This window comes from Balaenoptera physalus (assembly GCF_965194825.1).
Source record: "Balaenoptera physalus genome assembly, chromosome: 14".
Classification (NCBI taxonomy): domain Eukaryota; kingdom Metazoa; phylum Chordata; class Mammalia; order Artiodactyla; family Balaenopteridae; genus Balaenoptera; species Balaenoptera physalus.
The window spans coordinates 43,824,904-43,839,958 of NC_138893.1; the positions used below are offsets into that span (position 1 = coordinate 43,824,904).

A 15,055-nucleotide genomic window follows, 5' to 3' on the forward strand; every position below is an offset into this window, starting at 1 on the left:
ACTGTGAGTTAGATTTTAACACCTTTTTTAGGGAAACAATTTACCCAAAAACAATTAGAATTCTTAAGAATTACTTTAAAAATCTTCAAAATGTGGGCATAGAGGGAACATATCTCAACATAATAAAGGCTTTATATGGCAAGCACACAGCTAACATCATACTCAAAGGTGAAAAGCTAGAAGCATATCCTCTAATATCAGGAACAAGACAAGGATACCTGCTCTCATCACTTTTATTCAACAGAATATTCGAAGTCTTAGCCACAGCAATCAGAGAAGAAAAAGAAAATACACCCAAATTGGAAAGAAAGAAGTAAAATTGTCACTGTTTGCAGATGATATGATACTATACATAGAAAATCCTAAAGACACCACCTGAAACCTACTAGACCTCATCAAAGAATTTAGTAAAGTTGCAGGATACAAAATTAGTATGCAGAAATCTGTTGCATTTCTAGCCACTAACAACAAACTATCAGAAACAGAAATTAAGGGAACAATGTCATTTACCATCACCTCAAAAAGAATAAAATACCTAGGAATAAACCTACCTAAGGAGGTAAAGGACCCATACTCAGAAAACTATAAGACACTGATGAAAGAAATTGAAGACAACACAAACAAATGGAAGGATATACCATGTTCATGGATTGGAAGAATATCATTTAAATTACCATACTAACCAAGGCAATCTACAGATTCAGTGCAATCCCTACCAAAATAACAAGGAAATTTTTCATAGAACAAATTTTAAAATTTGTATGAAAACACAAAAGACCCCAAATAGCCCCCAAAAATCTTTAGAACGAAAAACAGAGCTGGAGGAATCACACTCCCTGACTTCAGTCTATACTACAAAGCTACAGTAATCAAAACAGTATGGTACTGGCCCTAAAACACACAGATCACCAAAAAGGATACAAAGCCCAGAAATAAACCCATGCACTTAACGGTCAATTAATCTATGACAAAGAATACAAGACTATACAATGGAGAAAAGACAGTCTTTTTTATAAGTGGTTCTGGTAAATAAAATAAAGTTCAAACAAAAAATAAGCAGTGCTGGGAAAACTAGAAAGCTACAGGTAAAAGAATGAAATTAGAACATTCCCTCACACCATATACAAAAATAAACTCAAAATGAATTAAAGACATCAATATAAGACTTGTAACCATAAAACTCCTAGAAGAAAATATAGGTGGAACACTCTTTGACATATAGCATAACAATATTTTTTGATCTATTTCCTAAAGCAAAGGAAATAACAGCAAACATAAACAAATGAGGCATAATTAAACTTAAAAGCTTTTGCACAGCAAAGTAAACCATCAACAGAAGTAAAAGACAACCTGCTTAATGGGAGAAACTATTTGCAAATGATATGACTGATAAAGGGTTAACATCCAAAATATATAAACAGCTCATACAACTCAACATCAAAAAAAAAAAATTTTAAACCGGACAGAAGATCTGAATAAACATTTTTCCAAAGACATACAGATGGCCAATGGGCACATGAAAAGATGCTCAACACCATTAATCATCAGAGAAACTCAAATTAAAACCACAATGCAATATCACCTCACACTTGTCAGAATGGCTATCATCAAAAAGAACACAAATAACCAATGTTGATCTGAATGTGGAGAAAGGGGAACCCTCATACTCTGTTGGTGGGAATGTAAGTTGGTGCAGCCACTATGGAAAACAATATGAAGGTTTCTCAAAAAACTAAAAATACAACTAACATATGACCTGATCCAACAATTCCACTCCTGGGTATATATCCAGAAAAAAAATGCAAACACCTATTTTGAAGAGATACATGCACCTCAATGTTCATAGCAGCATATTTACAATTGCTAAGATATGGAAGCAACCTAAGTGTCCACTGACAGATGAATGGATAAAGAAGATGTTTTATATATATATATATATATATATGTGTGTATGTATACACAAGGGAATACTACTTAGTCACAAAAAAGAATGAAATTTTGTGATTTGCAACAGCAAGGATGTACTTGGAAGGTATTACACTAAGTGAAATTAGTAAGAAGGATATACTTGGAAGGCATTATGCTAAGTGAAATAAGTAAGACAGAGAAAGACAAGTACTGTATGATATCACTTATATGTGAGATCTAAAAAATAAAACATAGTGAATGTAACAAAAAAGAAACAGACTCACAGATATAGAGAACAAACTTATGGTTACCAGTAGGAGAAGGAAGGGGGAGGGACAAGATGTGGTTGGGGACTAAGAGGTACAAACTATTATGTGTAAAATAAATAAGTTACAAGGATATATTTTACAGCATGGGGAAATATAGCCAATATTTTATAATAACTATAAATGGAGTATAACCTTTAAAAATTGTGAATCACTATGTTGTACTCCTATAACTCATATTTTATATAATATTGTACATTAACTGTACCTCAGTAAAAAAATTTGGTAACCACAAAGAACAAGGATTACTGAAACATTGTTGCACCCCTGTTGCATTGTACCATTGGCTCTTTTCTATACCTTCTGCTTTCCCACGTTCCAAGGCCCTGTTCCAAATCTCCCTCCTTCAGGAATCCTTCTCTAATGTTCTGATATACAGTTTTCTACTTTTTATGAAATCCTATATAATTGAGAGTCTAAGTGTTAAGCCCTTAGCCTACCTTGCCATTGATTACTAGTTATATCATGTCAGGATTAGAACACAGAAGCAGAACCACTAGAAGTCATGAAATACACACACACATATACACACAAACACACATATACGTGTACACACACACACATAAAATTTATGATTGGAATTTGACATTAAGGGGTGGTGGGAACCGGTTAAACAGTCTTTATGAGGTGGTTATTTCTGTGTCACGTGTTAGAAACTGAAGTTTACAGGGGCAGGCACAACTTGAGGGGGTAAACAAGGATGAATAGGAGCCTGCAAGGCTGAACTTGGTGCCTCAGGGCAACTAGAACCTATGTCAGTCTCTCATTGCCTCTAAGCTTCCACGTTCTATGACACTGGTTTACTGGAGAAGGTTGTGCCATTCATCACAAAGCTAAATTTATACCTGGTCCAGGAATTTAAAAGTTGAAGGTAGAGATACAACAGCAGCTGGACAAGTTTTGGGTCTGCAGCTCCACATTAACCAGGTGAGATGAAATATCACAGACAACATGGATAAGATGCAAAAGCACCTATGCATTTCTCCCAACCTGCTGAGTGTACACAAAAAAGACAGCTGCTGGTTCTCTTTGCCTTTGAGATCTAATATATAATGACTCTTGTGGTCCTGTGTATAAGACCTATATAGAGGAGAGAATTCTGGGAAACACAGGTCAAGCTTAGCTAAATTGACTTATAAATCTAGCACACTAATTACTATAATTATCATTATTTTAATGATTTAGAGTGTATTCACTTTCTTTGTTTATCCTTTCATTGAACACATTAAGCACATTTTCTCTTTAATAACTGTGCTATGTATTAGACCAACAAAAAGTAATAGGACACATTTCCTTGAATCATGTTACTTCTAATCCACTGAAGAAACAGAACTATGATCGTGTAATTAGCATATAATTAGTATACAATTTAATAAATGCTATTTTAATGGAATATACAAAATGGTCGGAAAGCTTAGAGAAAAGGGTGACCAGCTCTGTCCTGAGGTGAGAGAGAGGCTTCACACGGAAGATGATATTTGCTGGGTAATGATAAGTTTTACTTACCTGGGCTGTTAATATGTACCAGTGACTGTATAAGCACTTGAGTATGTTATCTTATTTAATCCTGAGTTATTAAGCCCATTTTACAAATTAAAAAAAAAAACCAAGGCACATAAAATTAATGTAAACATATTTCCCAAGATCACCAGTAAATGAGTACAGGGCCATGATTAAAATCCAGGCTTTTTCAATTCTGAAGACTCTAATCCCTGGCCTCTACAAGGTCTTATCTTGATGCCTGAAGTGTAGAGAAGGAAGATACCCATAGAGGGAGCAGAACAAGTCTGCCCAGGAGAGTGAGAAAAATTATGATGCGTTGAGAGAATGGGGAGGAGTTCTGCATGTCTACAGTCAGGATCAGGGAGAGGATGGGGCTGGGAGGAAGATAGGAACTGAGTTTGGGAAATGGGAAGTCTGATGCCAGATTAAGTCTTAAACATTTCCCTAAGAAATTTGAAAGGCAAATAGAAGGCACTGGCACATTTTTGCTGGGAGTGACATCAAAGTAACAGCTAATTAATATTAAATATTTGCCTAGTTTTTACATATCCTAGCTTATTGGCCTCATCAAAATCCTGTAAAATAACTACTATTATTAACTTCATTTCAAAGATGAGAAAACCAAAGTACAGGAAGATTAAGTAAGTTGACCAAAGTTAGATTGCAAGAAAACTACCCAGCCAAGATGTGCACGCAGGAAGTTGTTGACTTTAGAACCCAAACTCTACCCTGAATATTATAATAAATGCCTCTTATGTCTTGTCTTTATTTGGAAAGAGATAATGAGGATGTGGGATGTAAAGAGATGACATGACCTGAGGCAGGTCCCACCTGTTTAGCTCATAAGCATGGCTTCTTTGATTAATAGTCCAAGTTACAAGCTGCTCACTTCCTATGTACTTTTGCCTGTAACTTTGAATTTGAGCATTAGGTCTATAAAAAATTTATGGTCTGGGAAATGTTCAGATCTAAAGTAAGCTCATTCTCCCCATCTTAGTTCTATCTTCAGCGTGCCAGGAAACCTTTCCATAGGTAGGGTGACCAACTGCTTCTGGTTTGTCTGGGGCTTTTCTGGTTTTAGCACTAAAAATCCTTTGTGCAGAAAAACCCTCAGTCCTGAGTTAACTTGAATGGTTAAATACAATCTTCCCTCTCTGAAGGAACAACCTAAATTGTATTATTCTTTAAAGAACTTTGTACAAAGATGGTTATATATTTATGCTTAAGATTCTTGACACATGGAGAAAAGGCCAACTCCTTAAGACTCAGAGGAAATCAGCTCTTTGTTTTGGAGAATTTCTGGTCAGCTTTCACTGAGAGTTGCAGCTGCCTGATGTGGTGTCTCCAGAAACCCAGACCTGGCTTAGGGAAGCGCACCCTCTATCTGTAGAGTTAGGATGTTGCAGGTCGTAAAGCAAAACCAGAGCTTTAACCGATGTGAGCATTCTCTTTGCATACAGCTTCATTAACTTTGGTAATATAATTTGTACATACCAATTAGCATTTTCCCTGAGAACATTATTTGATGCCCAAGCATAGTATAAATATAAAAAAGTATTAATGAGCCAGGAATCAACTTATACTTTTTCTACTCATAAGGTTTAAATAGCAAGACCAAAGGTAAGTAAGCCCTCGCTCCCCTTTAGCCTACTCAGTAAAACACTACCCATTGCCCTCGCCCAAAGCTCCCCATTTGTGGGTTATTATGGAGGACCTCATTGACAGATTTTCTTTGTGACCATCTAAAGGTGCAGTCTATATTGACAAAGTCACAGTAAAGAATATGATGTTTGGGAAACTGAGGGAAACTACAACCACAGTGGTGCTTACGACCCAGGCTAAGGGTCTCGGGCCACTGAGGGCTGCTGCATCTGGCTGTGCACCTGGCTTTGAGGCTGGCAAGGGCTGGAATCCAGTCTGTGGTGCCCTCACCAGCACAGCCCCCATGAGGCTGCATCTGGCCAGAGGGGGTGACTTTCTCTAATTCAAACAAAGTTACTATGTGGCACTATATAGACTAGACCAGGCTCTGGATGTTTTAAGTTTGTTGCACAGTTACTAATTCACAAGATGTAAATTAGGGCATTTTTCATTGAAAATGGAGGTAACAAACAAAAACTTGAACTTATTTAATCAGAAAGGGAAGTGACTAAAAGAACAACAGAACCTGAGAACCATTCTGTGGCTGGCTTCCAGAAACAAGAGAATCGTCAGGATGCTCTTTTCCCTTTCCTGTGTTAGCCTCATTCTTCCCTCCTACTGTAGAGTAGCTTTCTCCACATGGCCAAAAACACCATGGCCAAGAGCCCCCAAGCTTTATGCCTTGGAGATTTTGTCCCAGAGAAAAAAAATGCTCATAATGGTATTCCTGGTGCCAAGTCCAAAAATCCTAGGAAAGGGACCCAGAGTCCCAGCTTGGGTCAGATAATTGAACTTGGCCAGCAGGATACATTCTATCAAAATGTCATACCTTCAGGAACCATACAGATGGGGTGAAGCCCGGAGGGTTGTCTTCCTGGACAAAGAGAAATACATGACCCAGAAGAAGGTGATCTGAGGCTTAACCTGAACAAGTAACTGCCATTGCAACTACATGAACAAGGTAAGGTCCTGCACTAATCACAGATTTGGATTTAACTTTCTACAAAACAAAGCATTAAAAAAAGAGAGAAGCAAAATATACATAATTAGTCAAAGCCATCAACATGTCTACCCCTAAATTCCAACCTGAATGATTCTTTTACATTTTATCTTGTTTAAAATCCTACTAACCACCAAGGCTCAATTTATGTCTCCTTGTATAATAAGCCTTCGCCAGTACAATATTCCTCACTAAATTCTCTCTTCCGTCCACTTCCAAGGCACTGACGGCTTGATTCACACATTACCTCCTTTGATCACACATTGTTGTAAATTTTTTATTAACTAGATTTTAAAATTCTTAAAACCTTCATAATAATTATGATGTTCAGTACTATTAACTAACAATAACCTTCCTTCTATTACCTGCTGGTTGAGCCACAGTGCTTGATGTACTCTCCGCAAACATATTTGGGAATAGATCTTGGAAAGATGGGATTTAACATTACTTATGAGAAGAACACTGAATAGCTAGCTCCACAGAAATTGACTAGTTGAGTGTGCCAGGATAACCTACTCTTCAGTTAGACTCACTGATATATATGCGCCATATATATATATGTGTGTGTGTGTGTGTGTGTGGTGTGTGTGTGTGTATATATATATATATATATATATATATATATATATATATATATATATACACATACACATACACATATGACCAAGCTGCAAGTGAAGACACAATGTATCAAGTATAAGTGGCAGGGATTTTTCCCCCATAAGTTGCTGTAAATCAGCATGAAGTGAAAAGACCATTATTTCAGCTCTTTAACTTTTTACTTAGAGAAAGAGGAAATTCACAAAACTTACAGAAGGAGTACTTTTTATTGTTTCTAGAAGGCAGAGGAGTTTGTATTTCAACATAAGTTTCCAGATCTGAAGCTTGTCAAGTCAGGCACTGAAATGATTAGAACACTAGCTCACTAATTTGGATTAAAGTGACAACCAATTTGAATCGGTGGAAAGACAAATTTTTGAGGCATATTTAAAAGGCACAGTAACTAGAATCTGATTTACAAAATGTTACAGGAAAATGTTCCACAGAATGTACCTTGTTTAATGAACTCTTCATGAAGATTTATTATTAGCATATTTATTGTTAGGGTGCAATGTTCCAGAATGATGGAAAACAGTTTTTTCACTGAAGTAAATTAACATATTCTTTTATACTCATTACATTATTTTTATTTAATTTAACCTCAAAATGGTTTCTTTTTTACGTGTAATACTTTGCAGTTCAAAAGCAGGTTCTCATTTGAACCTTGCATGATTTGTCTATCAGATAAGTAAGCAAAACTGTTAGCCTTCCACAAACAAAAATGGGAAGCTTACAGACGTTTCATGACTTTCCCAAGATCTAAGACCAGTGAGTCATGGGATGGGACCAGAAATCAACAGACTCAAGTTTAATATACCAAGTAACCATTTTTCTGAGTCACACCAATTTTAAGGTACTGATATCTGAATATATTATTTTATACTTTAGAGATATATGTTAATGTACCCACAGGAAAAACTACATAATTTATACATACATACATACATATATATATATATATATATATACACACACACACACATCTCCAACAAATCAAACAAGCACAAATCTCCCTTCATTCTTAGACTAATTAAGTTCTTAGGGATAACGTGTATGAGGTATAATGGGCTCAGGAGCAAGCAAAGTCCATTCTGCTGATTTGGGCTAAACTCACTTGTGCTATACATCTTATCGTGCTCCTATTTCTTTTTTTTTTTTTTTGTGCTCCTATTTCTTGACATGTTACAACTGAAAAGTAATGAGGTAATTCCCTGACAGTTCAGTGTCCAGTGGTTAGGACTTGGTGCTTTCACTGCCGGGGCCCTGGTTCAAGCCCTGGTCAGGGAACTAAGATTTCACAAGCTGTGTGTGTGGCATGGTCGAAAAAATTTAAAAAAAGAAAGAAAAGTAACAATACATACATATATACCTGTATACACATACATGAATTTACATGTACATGTACAAATATGCATATATAATTCATATATATTGTATTATGTATTATACAAATATCTAACATTTGTATCATATATACACAATAATTTATATTTAAATAAATTAGTGGTATTTTCTTAATTGTCTATCTAATGAGAGCAGATAACTGGACTTAACTGATATTTTAAGTCTGCATCCAGTATCCTGTCTGGTCTCCTCCAGCAGACATATGTTTAGAGAGGAAATTGGATTCACTGTTTGCACAAAGCAATGTATTTAGCTGGTGGCTGTGCAGGTCAATTAATTCCTCTAACAATACGAGTGAAATGAGGTTATTGGATTATGTTAGTAGGCAATTAGAGTTGATTTAGTGACATACTACTTCTTATAAACGTGTTTAAAGAAAATATACCTAAAAATACTACATGGAATGGCAAGGAGAACGCTTAGAGAACATTGATTTGTTTTAGATGAGGAAATGTAACATATGATCCCTCATTTATGTTAAAAGGTGAAGAGAAATGTTTATTTTTTTGTTGTTGCTATTTTGAAAATACCAGGAAAATGTTGGGGATGAAGAACTTTGAAGCCATCTCATTGTTATTACCAACCTTATTACCACCAAATCATAAGATGTAATATCATTAGTAGAGCTCAGTATGGAAAGTTGAATATAAAGCTGGAAATCAGTAGACACACATCCTATTGTGAACTCTGTGGTTGGTGAGTTACAACCTCTCTAAGCTTACTTTTCCTCATCTGAAAAGGAGAAATAATAATCCTATTGGATAAGGATCAAATAGGTAATAAACACTGTGTGCTTTGAAGGTCATAAATTGCAAATTATAAATGATAGAGTTGGAGTAATAAGGAATCCTTTTGAAATTTTTTAAACTATAAACAAAAAGCCTTGCTCTACAAAATACTATTATTTGCAAGGATGCATTTTCAGATAGAATTTTTGTTTACCAAACCTCAACTGAAGTGTGAAGATACACAATCAAGCCTCTCCTGCTGCTGCTATAAATATTTTGTAAACATAAATGGGTAAAATCTGTGACCTTATGAAAAAAGAGAATAGTCACAGTGATTAGGTGAATCATCAGAATCCAGAGGGTTTTTAAGAAAACCAGAGGTCGTGCCAAACGCTGAGTGAGTGACACTGAATGGAGCCAAACCAAATATTCCAGCTCTTGGCTTCTCATCACTCACACGTATTAGCTGAAGCCACAGCTCAGTCTTTATCCGATAACAGAAATAGAAAATCCTCCTAACAACACTTCTGGATTATTATAATCCTCATTTCTAACGAAAAGAAAAGTGAGGTTCAAGCAGGTTAAACAAACTGTCTAAGATCACACAGCTAGCATGTTAAAGAGATAGAATTTGAGCCAGACTCTACCTGGGGGGTGCAAATCTTATATTTTTCCCACTCCCCTGGCCTGAACTAAGAAGTCAGTCAGTTCTTTTCTAAAACGGAAATAAGCCTTTTCCTTTGTGACTTTCCTATGCTTAACAATTATCCACTTTCTTATTTAGCCCCCTGCCACTAGCTCACTTATGAAGAGAAGAACAGTCAACTCCTGCAAACCATCATAAAACAGATGGGCGCAAGACCAAGTGGCGGTTGGACTCCCTCTATTCCCCACCTGGCAGTGGGAGAAGGCAGAACTCTAGAAGGAGGTCACTGAGCAGCTCAGGATGCCAATCACCTGCACAGCTAGCTGGTGTGTGGGGGAAGTTTGGAGGCTAGAAAGGAAAAATGGTAAGTATGGTCTCGACACCATCATTAACTGGAAATCCACTCATCAGTTCACCAGACCAAAGGGAGTCTTAGTTTGCCTCTCCCACAGACAAAACTAATAATTAGATATTTAGCAATTTACCATCAAACACAAGGAGTCCCTTTATCCAAACAGCTTGGAAAATGCCTGTACCCAGGGCCAGCTGTGAGGATAAAAAGAGTCAAGTGGGTCTAGCTGGTGACATTTTTAGGAAATTTTATATCACTGCTAGAAGCTTTTTGCCTGGAAGCTCTCTTATTTGTGACATTTATCAGTCCATGAGTCACATTATTTTCCCTGCTGGGAAAAATAAAGATGCTTATAAAGCCTGTGTTCTGAATGTGATCCCTGTATGGACCACTTAGCTTTGCTCTTACGCTCACACAGTATCCAATTCCATCCAGGTTCCAGACAGCATCTCAGAAAGAACTATGCCAGAAAACGTGGATGAATCAAAGCACACTCATGCCAATTATTAGAAGAAAGTGAATTGAATGTTGATTCTACTAGTCATGAGCTAATAGAGTTAAAATGATTTCGTAAAGAAGTTTATTACATTTTCTCCCTTTTTTAGACAGTTTTTTTTTTAACCTTTAATCAGAAGTGTTCAATAAATAATCTTTTCTCAGGCCCCAATTTACATATGCCATTTATAATTCAAAATCCCCCAAAGCTTGTCTCCAGATCTACAGGAACGTTTAGACATGGACCACGTCAGGCAGATGTATAGTCTTAGTCATCTGTTATTTCTTCTTGACATTCCCACAGGCAATGGAAGAGAAAGCTCACCTTACGATGTCTTTGTGTAAGAGTTCAAGGAACCTGTTGACAGCCACAGAGCTATACGGCACCACAGCCAGTTTCCACGCCTTAGTAGGTTCTAGCAATCTCTACAGAGCGCTGCATTATTTCCTCTTCATTTCAAATCCTCGAAGTTTGTATTCTCTTCATCGTTAGGATGACTATATATTTTGTCCCCCAAACCAGGACACCTTTGAGAATGAAGTGGGCACTCTGATCATCCCAATAGAATGTGAAGTCTGTTTTTTGCCACTTACAAGTTACACGGCTTTTGAAAAGTTACTTCATCTCTGTGATCCACACCACACAATGGTGATAATAACATTACTGTCTCTGTGTAGGGAAAACGAAATGAAATGTTGCATGTACAGGACTTAGCACTGTCCCTGCCAAAATGAGCACTTTCTAAACGCTTGTAATTCTTATGAATGATTTTTAAATATTTAGGATGAAACTTAGAGGCCATCAGGGTGTTTTTCCAGAAGCAATGCAGAAGGAAATAACCTGCATAATAATAACCTCAAATAACCTTTTTATTTGAGAAGAACTGAGGAAGTCTTTGGGGGGTGGGGAGGGTGAGTATTTTGATTCAGTTCATCTATCTTTTTATATTCCATCTGAAAAATGAGTATGTCCACAATAAAACTACATCATAGAGTTCAAATGTGGAGAGTTGTGCTTATAAGTGTACACACACAAATGAAATCTCATCATGTATATATTATATTAATATATATACACACACACACATATATATATTACTGTGGAGATCTTTCTATATTGAACATAAAGATCTAGATCAAACTTGTTAATTGCTCTGTAGTATTAAGCTGTTTGGATGTGATTTTACTTAAGCATTCTGCCTAAGGCACTAGGAAAAGGCCATGGGATGGAGTATGGTGAGCCCAGGGGTTAGAAGAATAACATAAGGCTGGAGAGAGAGAAAAAAGGCTGATGGTTCGGGGCCTTATAAATCAAACTCAGAAATTATGATTTCATTCAAAGTGAAGTATAGAGATGTGTAAGAGGTTTAAACATCATGCCCACACTGTAGCTTTCTATTGCACCATTGTTGTCTTGAACATCTTGTACATACATCTTGCTGCATGCATTGTAAACATTTCTGAGTCTCAAACTGATAGAAGCAGAATTATCAGTTTGAAAGTTGTACACATTTAACATGTTGATATATATTAACAAAATGCCCTAAAAATATGTGGTTCAACACCAGCAGTAGTGTACATGAAAGCTCATGTCCTCATTATTATTTTTTAAGATTTGCTAACCTGTCAAATGACAAAGAATAGGGTTCCATTTTAAGGGAGATTAGATTTTAAGGTCAGTTTTTAACATATAAGTTGTATATCGTTAAAATCAGAAAGCCATAAAATATGTTATATGTTATTTGGGGATAGTCAATTGATGATAATTCTTATGTACCCTGAGGTATAAGAACCATTGAGCCGGACAGAGGGAAAAATACAAAACAGAAGGAAAGTTTGGATGCTTTGGTACAGACTGAATGTTTGTATCCTTCAAAATTCATATGTTGAAACCTAACCCCAATGTGATGGTATTTAAAGGTGAAGCATTAGGTCGTGAGGGTGTAGCTCTCATTAATGAGATTAACGCCTTTATAAAAGTGGCCCCAGGGAGCTCCCTTGATTGCCCCTCTGACATGTGAGGAAGCAGTGACAAGACAGCTGCCTGTGAAGAAGGAAGCAGGTTGTCAGCAGATACCAAACCTGCTGGAACCCTGATCTTGGACTTCCCAGCTTCTAGAACCACGGGGCATAAATTTCTGTTGCTTATAAGCCACCCAGCCTATGGTGTTTGGTTATAACAGCCCAAACAAGTTAACACACCAATGTCTAAGAACTCAAATTATTCTGTTTTTAAGATAAGTATCAAATACCTAGTATGACAGGGGGATGGATGGGGAATTTTAATAAAAAGTTCATGTTTAGCTATAAGAGTCATACCATTCTGCTTTATGTGAAGGACCTACCAATAGATTTATTACTGAGACAATAATATGTGAAAATACCTAGCAAAGTTCTGACACTTAGAAGTGCTCAAATTTTTTTTAAGTTTTATATCCAAGTTTTGTTCTATGATACCTCCATGTCCAATGTTTTCTGAAAAGTACACTAACTCTTCTTCTTTGTTTTCAAGGTTGGTAACTTCTTTTGTTATAACAATAATGGTTATTATCCATGTATCAATATTTTGGCATTGATCTCAAGATCTTTGAAGTGACGCTGGAGGGTGAGTGGGTAGAAGGGGAAGTTCTTTATGCCAAGTTCTAAAGTCAGCATTAAGTTAAACATACATAGGGTGCCAGGCCACTGTACACAAGGGCTGCCGTTTTTACTACAATTACCCTGCTTCTTAATGAAGCTAAGAATTTTTCACATGTTCATTGCTCATTTCTGTTTCCATAAACTGCACACATCCTTTATCACTACTTTTTTTTTTTTTAAGTTGTATTGACTTACAGTAGTCTGTTGTATATTCTGGATAATTACCTCGTCATTTGTTTATTTAAAATTTGAGATGTAGAATCATTTTTAGTTTATAGTTATATCTGCAAATCCTTCTTTTTTTCTCTTTTTTAAAGATGTACTTACTTAAGAATTACATTGCTCTCTACATCCTTCACCCTGTGTAATCTCTTCAAGTATCTTTGAGGCTCTCAATTTATGGATGAGGAAATAAGAGGTATGTTGAATTTAACTGAATTGTTTCATGATAGATTCTAAGCAGTTAGGCAGAAATCCAAGCCTTTGGACTCTTCACACTGTTGTCTCTTTGGACTACAAAGGTCATGGAGTATTGCAAAAGAAAACCTGTACCCCACCAGTCAGACAGCCAAGAAGCATTTTATTTGAGAGTATTGCGAGAGGGAAGGGAGATTGAACTTATCTCCACTGAAACAAAAAGCAGGAGAGTTTTTAAGGGCTGGGTTAAGCTAGTGGAAAAGTCCTGGAGGACATTAGCAGGGAGTCTGGTCAATGTGTTTAGGCCGGTTGTGTTCGCTAATTGATGCATATCCAAGTTAGGTTCCTACCTCCTCACAGTCACTGGGAGATCGGGTTGCTATCTTCCTGGATAATTACATTTCAAAGAGAGGGCTCCCAGGTCCTAGAAAAACACATTTCTGGGTTATAAAATATTTACTTCTCAAAGGGGCACAGAAAGCCTTTACAATTACAAGTTTTCTAAAATAAATGCTCTAAGAAAAGGGAGGTCAGGGCCTATGGTCCAGAAGAAAGCTGTCTAGAATTGACTCAAGCTAATGGGATCTTTAAGACTATCTTGGTCAGTAAAAGGGATGAATATATTTACATGTTGACTTCTACTCTAAGAAATGGGTCACTATAATGTGTGGTTGTTTTAGGACTCTTTTTTGTTTATTTGTCTGAAGAGACAGAAATCCAATTCTAGCTAGCTTTTTCTTCAGAGTTCAGGCCCAGTGTGATAAAAGTCCTCAAATGATGACACCAGGACTGGTTCTCTCTTGCTGTCTTTTCATCTATTTATTTAGCTACACACCCATCTTTGTTTCTTGGCTATAAACACCTCTTTGCGTGGTGGCCTGTCCTCTCCCGCCCGAGAAGGGTTCTTTCCGCATGGTGGCGTGAGGAAGCAAGCTGGTAGTAGAACACGTGGTTACCATGATCCGTCACAATGGTGAACTTCAACTTTGCCTGGAACAGTACAGATTTCTCTTCTCACTGCAACACCCATACCCCCAACGCTTCTCTCTTAGAGGAAAGTGACCCTTTTCTACCACAACAAGTACTGTCAAAAGATAAAACTGTCTGTGCCTTAAAAAAATCCCTTTAATAGCTCTTGCCATTTTTGAGCCAGTACTCTAGAGAATTGCTCATGCTATAGGTTAGTGTTAGTCTGATGTTCCAAGTGACAGACAAGTTTGGTGGTGTTTTTGTTGTTCACTGCTCCTAGTCACTAGGATTGCACGTTTCCAAATGATTGTTTTCAACTAAGACAAAACCACAAGTAAGTACCCTCTTGAGGAGGAGGCCACCAGTGGGAAGAGCATAATGCACCTTCAGTGATCCATTTGGCAGAGGCCTGAGGAGGTGACCACT

General features: G+C 36.9%; 1 long non-coding RNA gene across 1 annotated transcript; it reads left to right on the plus strand.

Annotated features, from left to right (window-relative positions):
* Window positions 1-1,956: 1,956 nt before the first annotated feature.
* Window positions 1,957-12,528, plus strand: LOC309643055. The gene is made up of 2 exons (XR_014253517.1): window positions 1,957-6,310; window positions 9,895-12,528. It is a non-coding gene; the product is annotated as an uncharacterized lncRNA (long non-coding RNA).
* The last annotated feature ends 2,527 nt before the right edge of the window (window positions 12,529-15,055 follow it).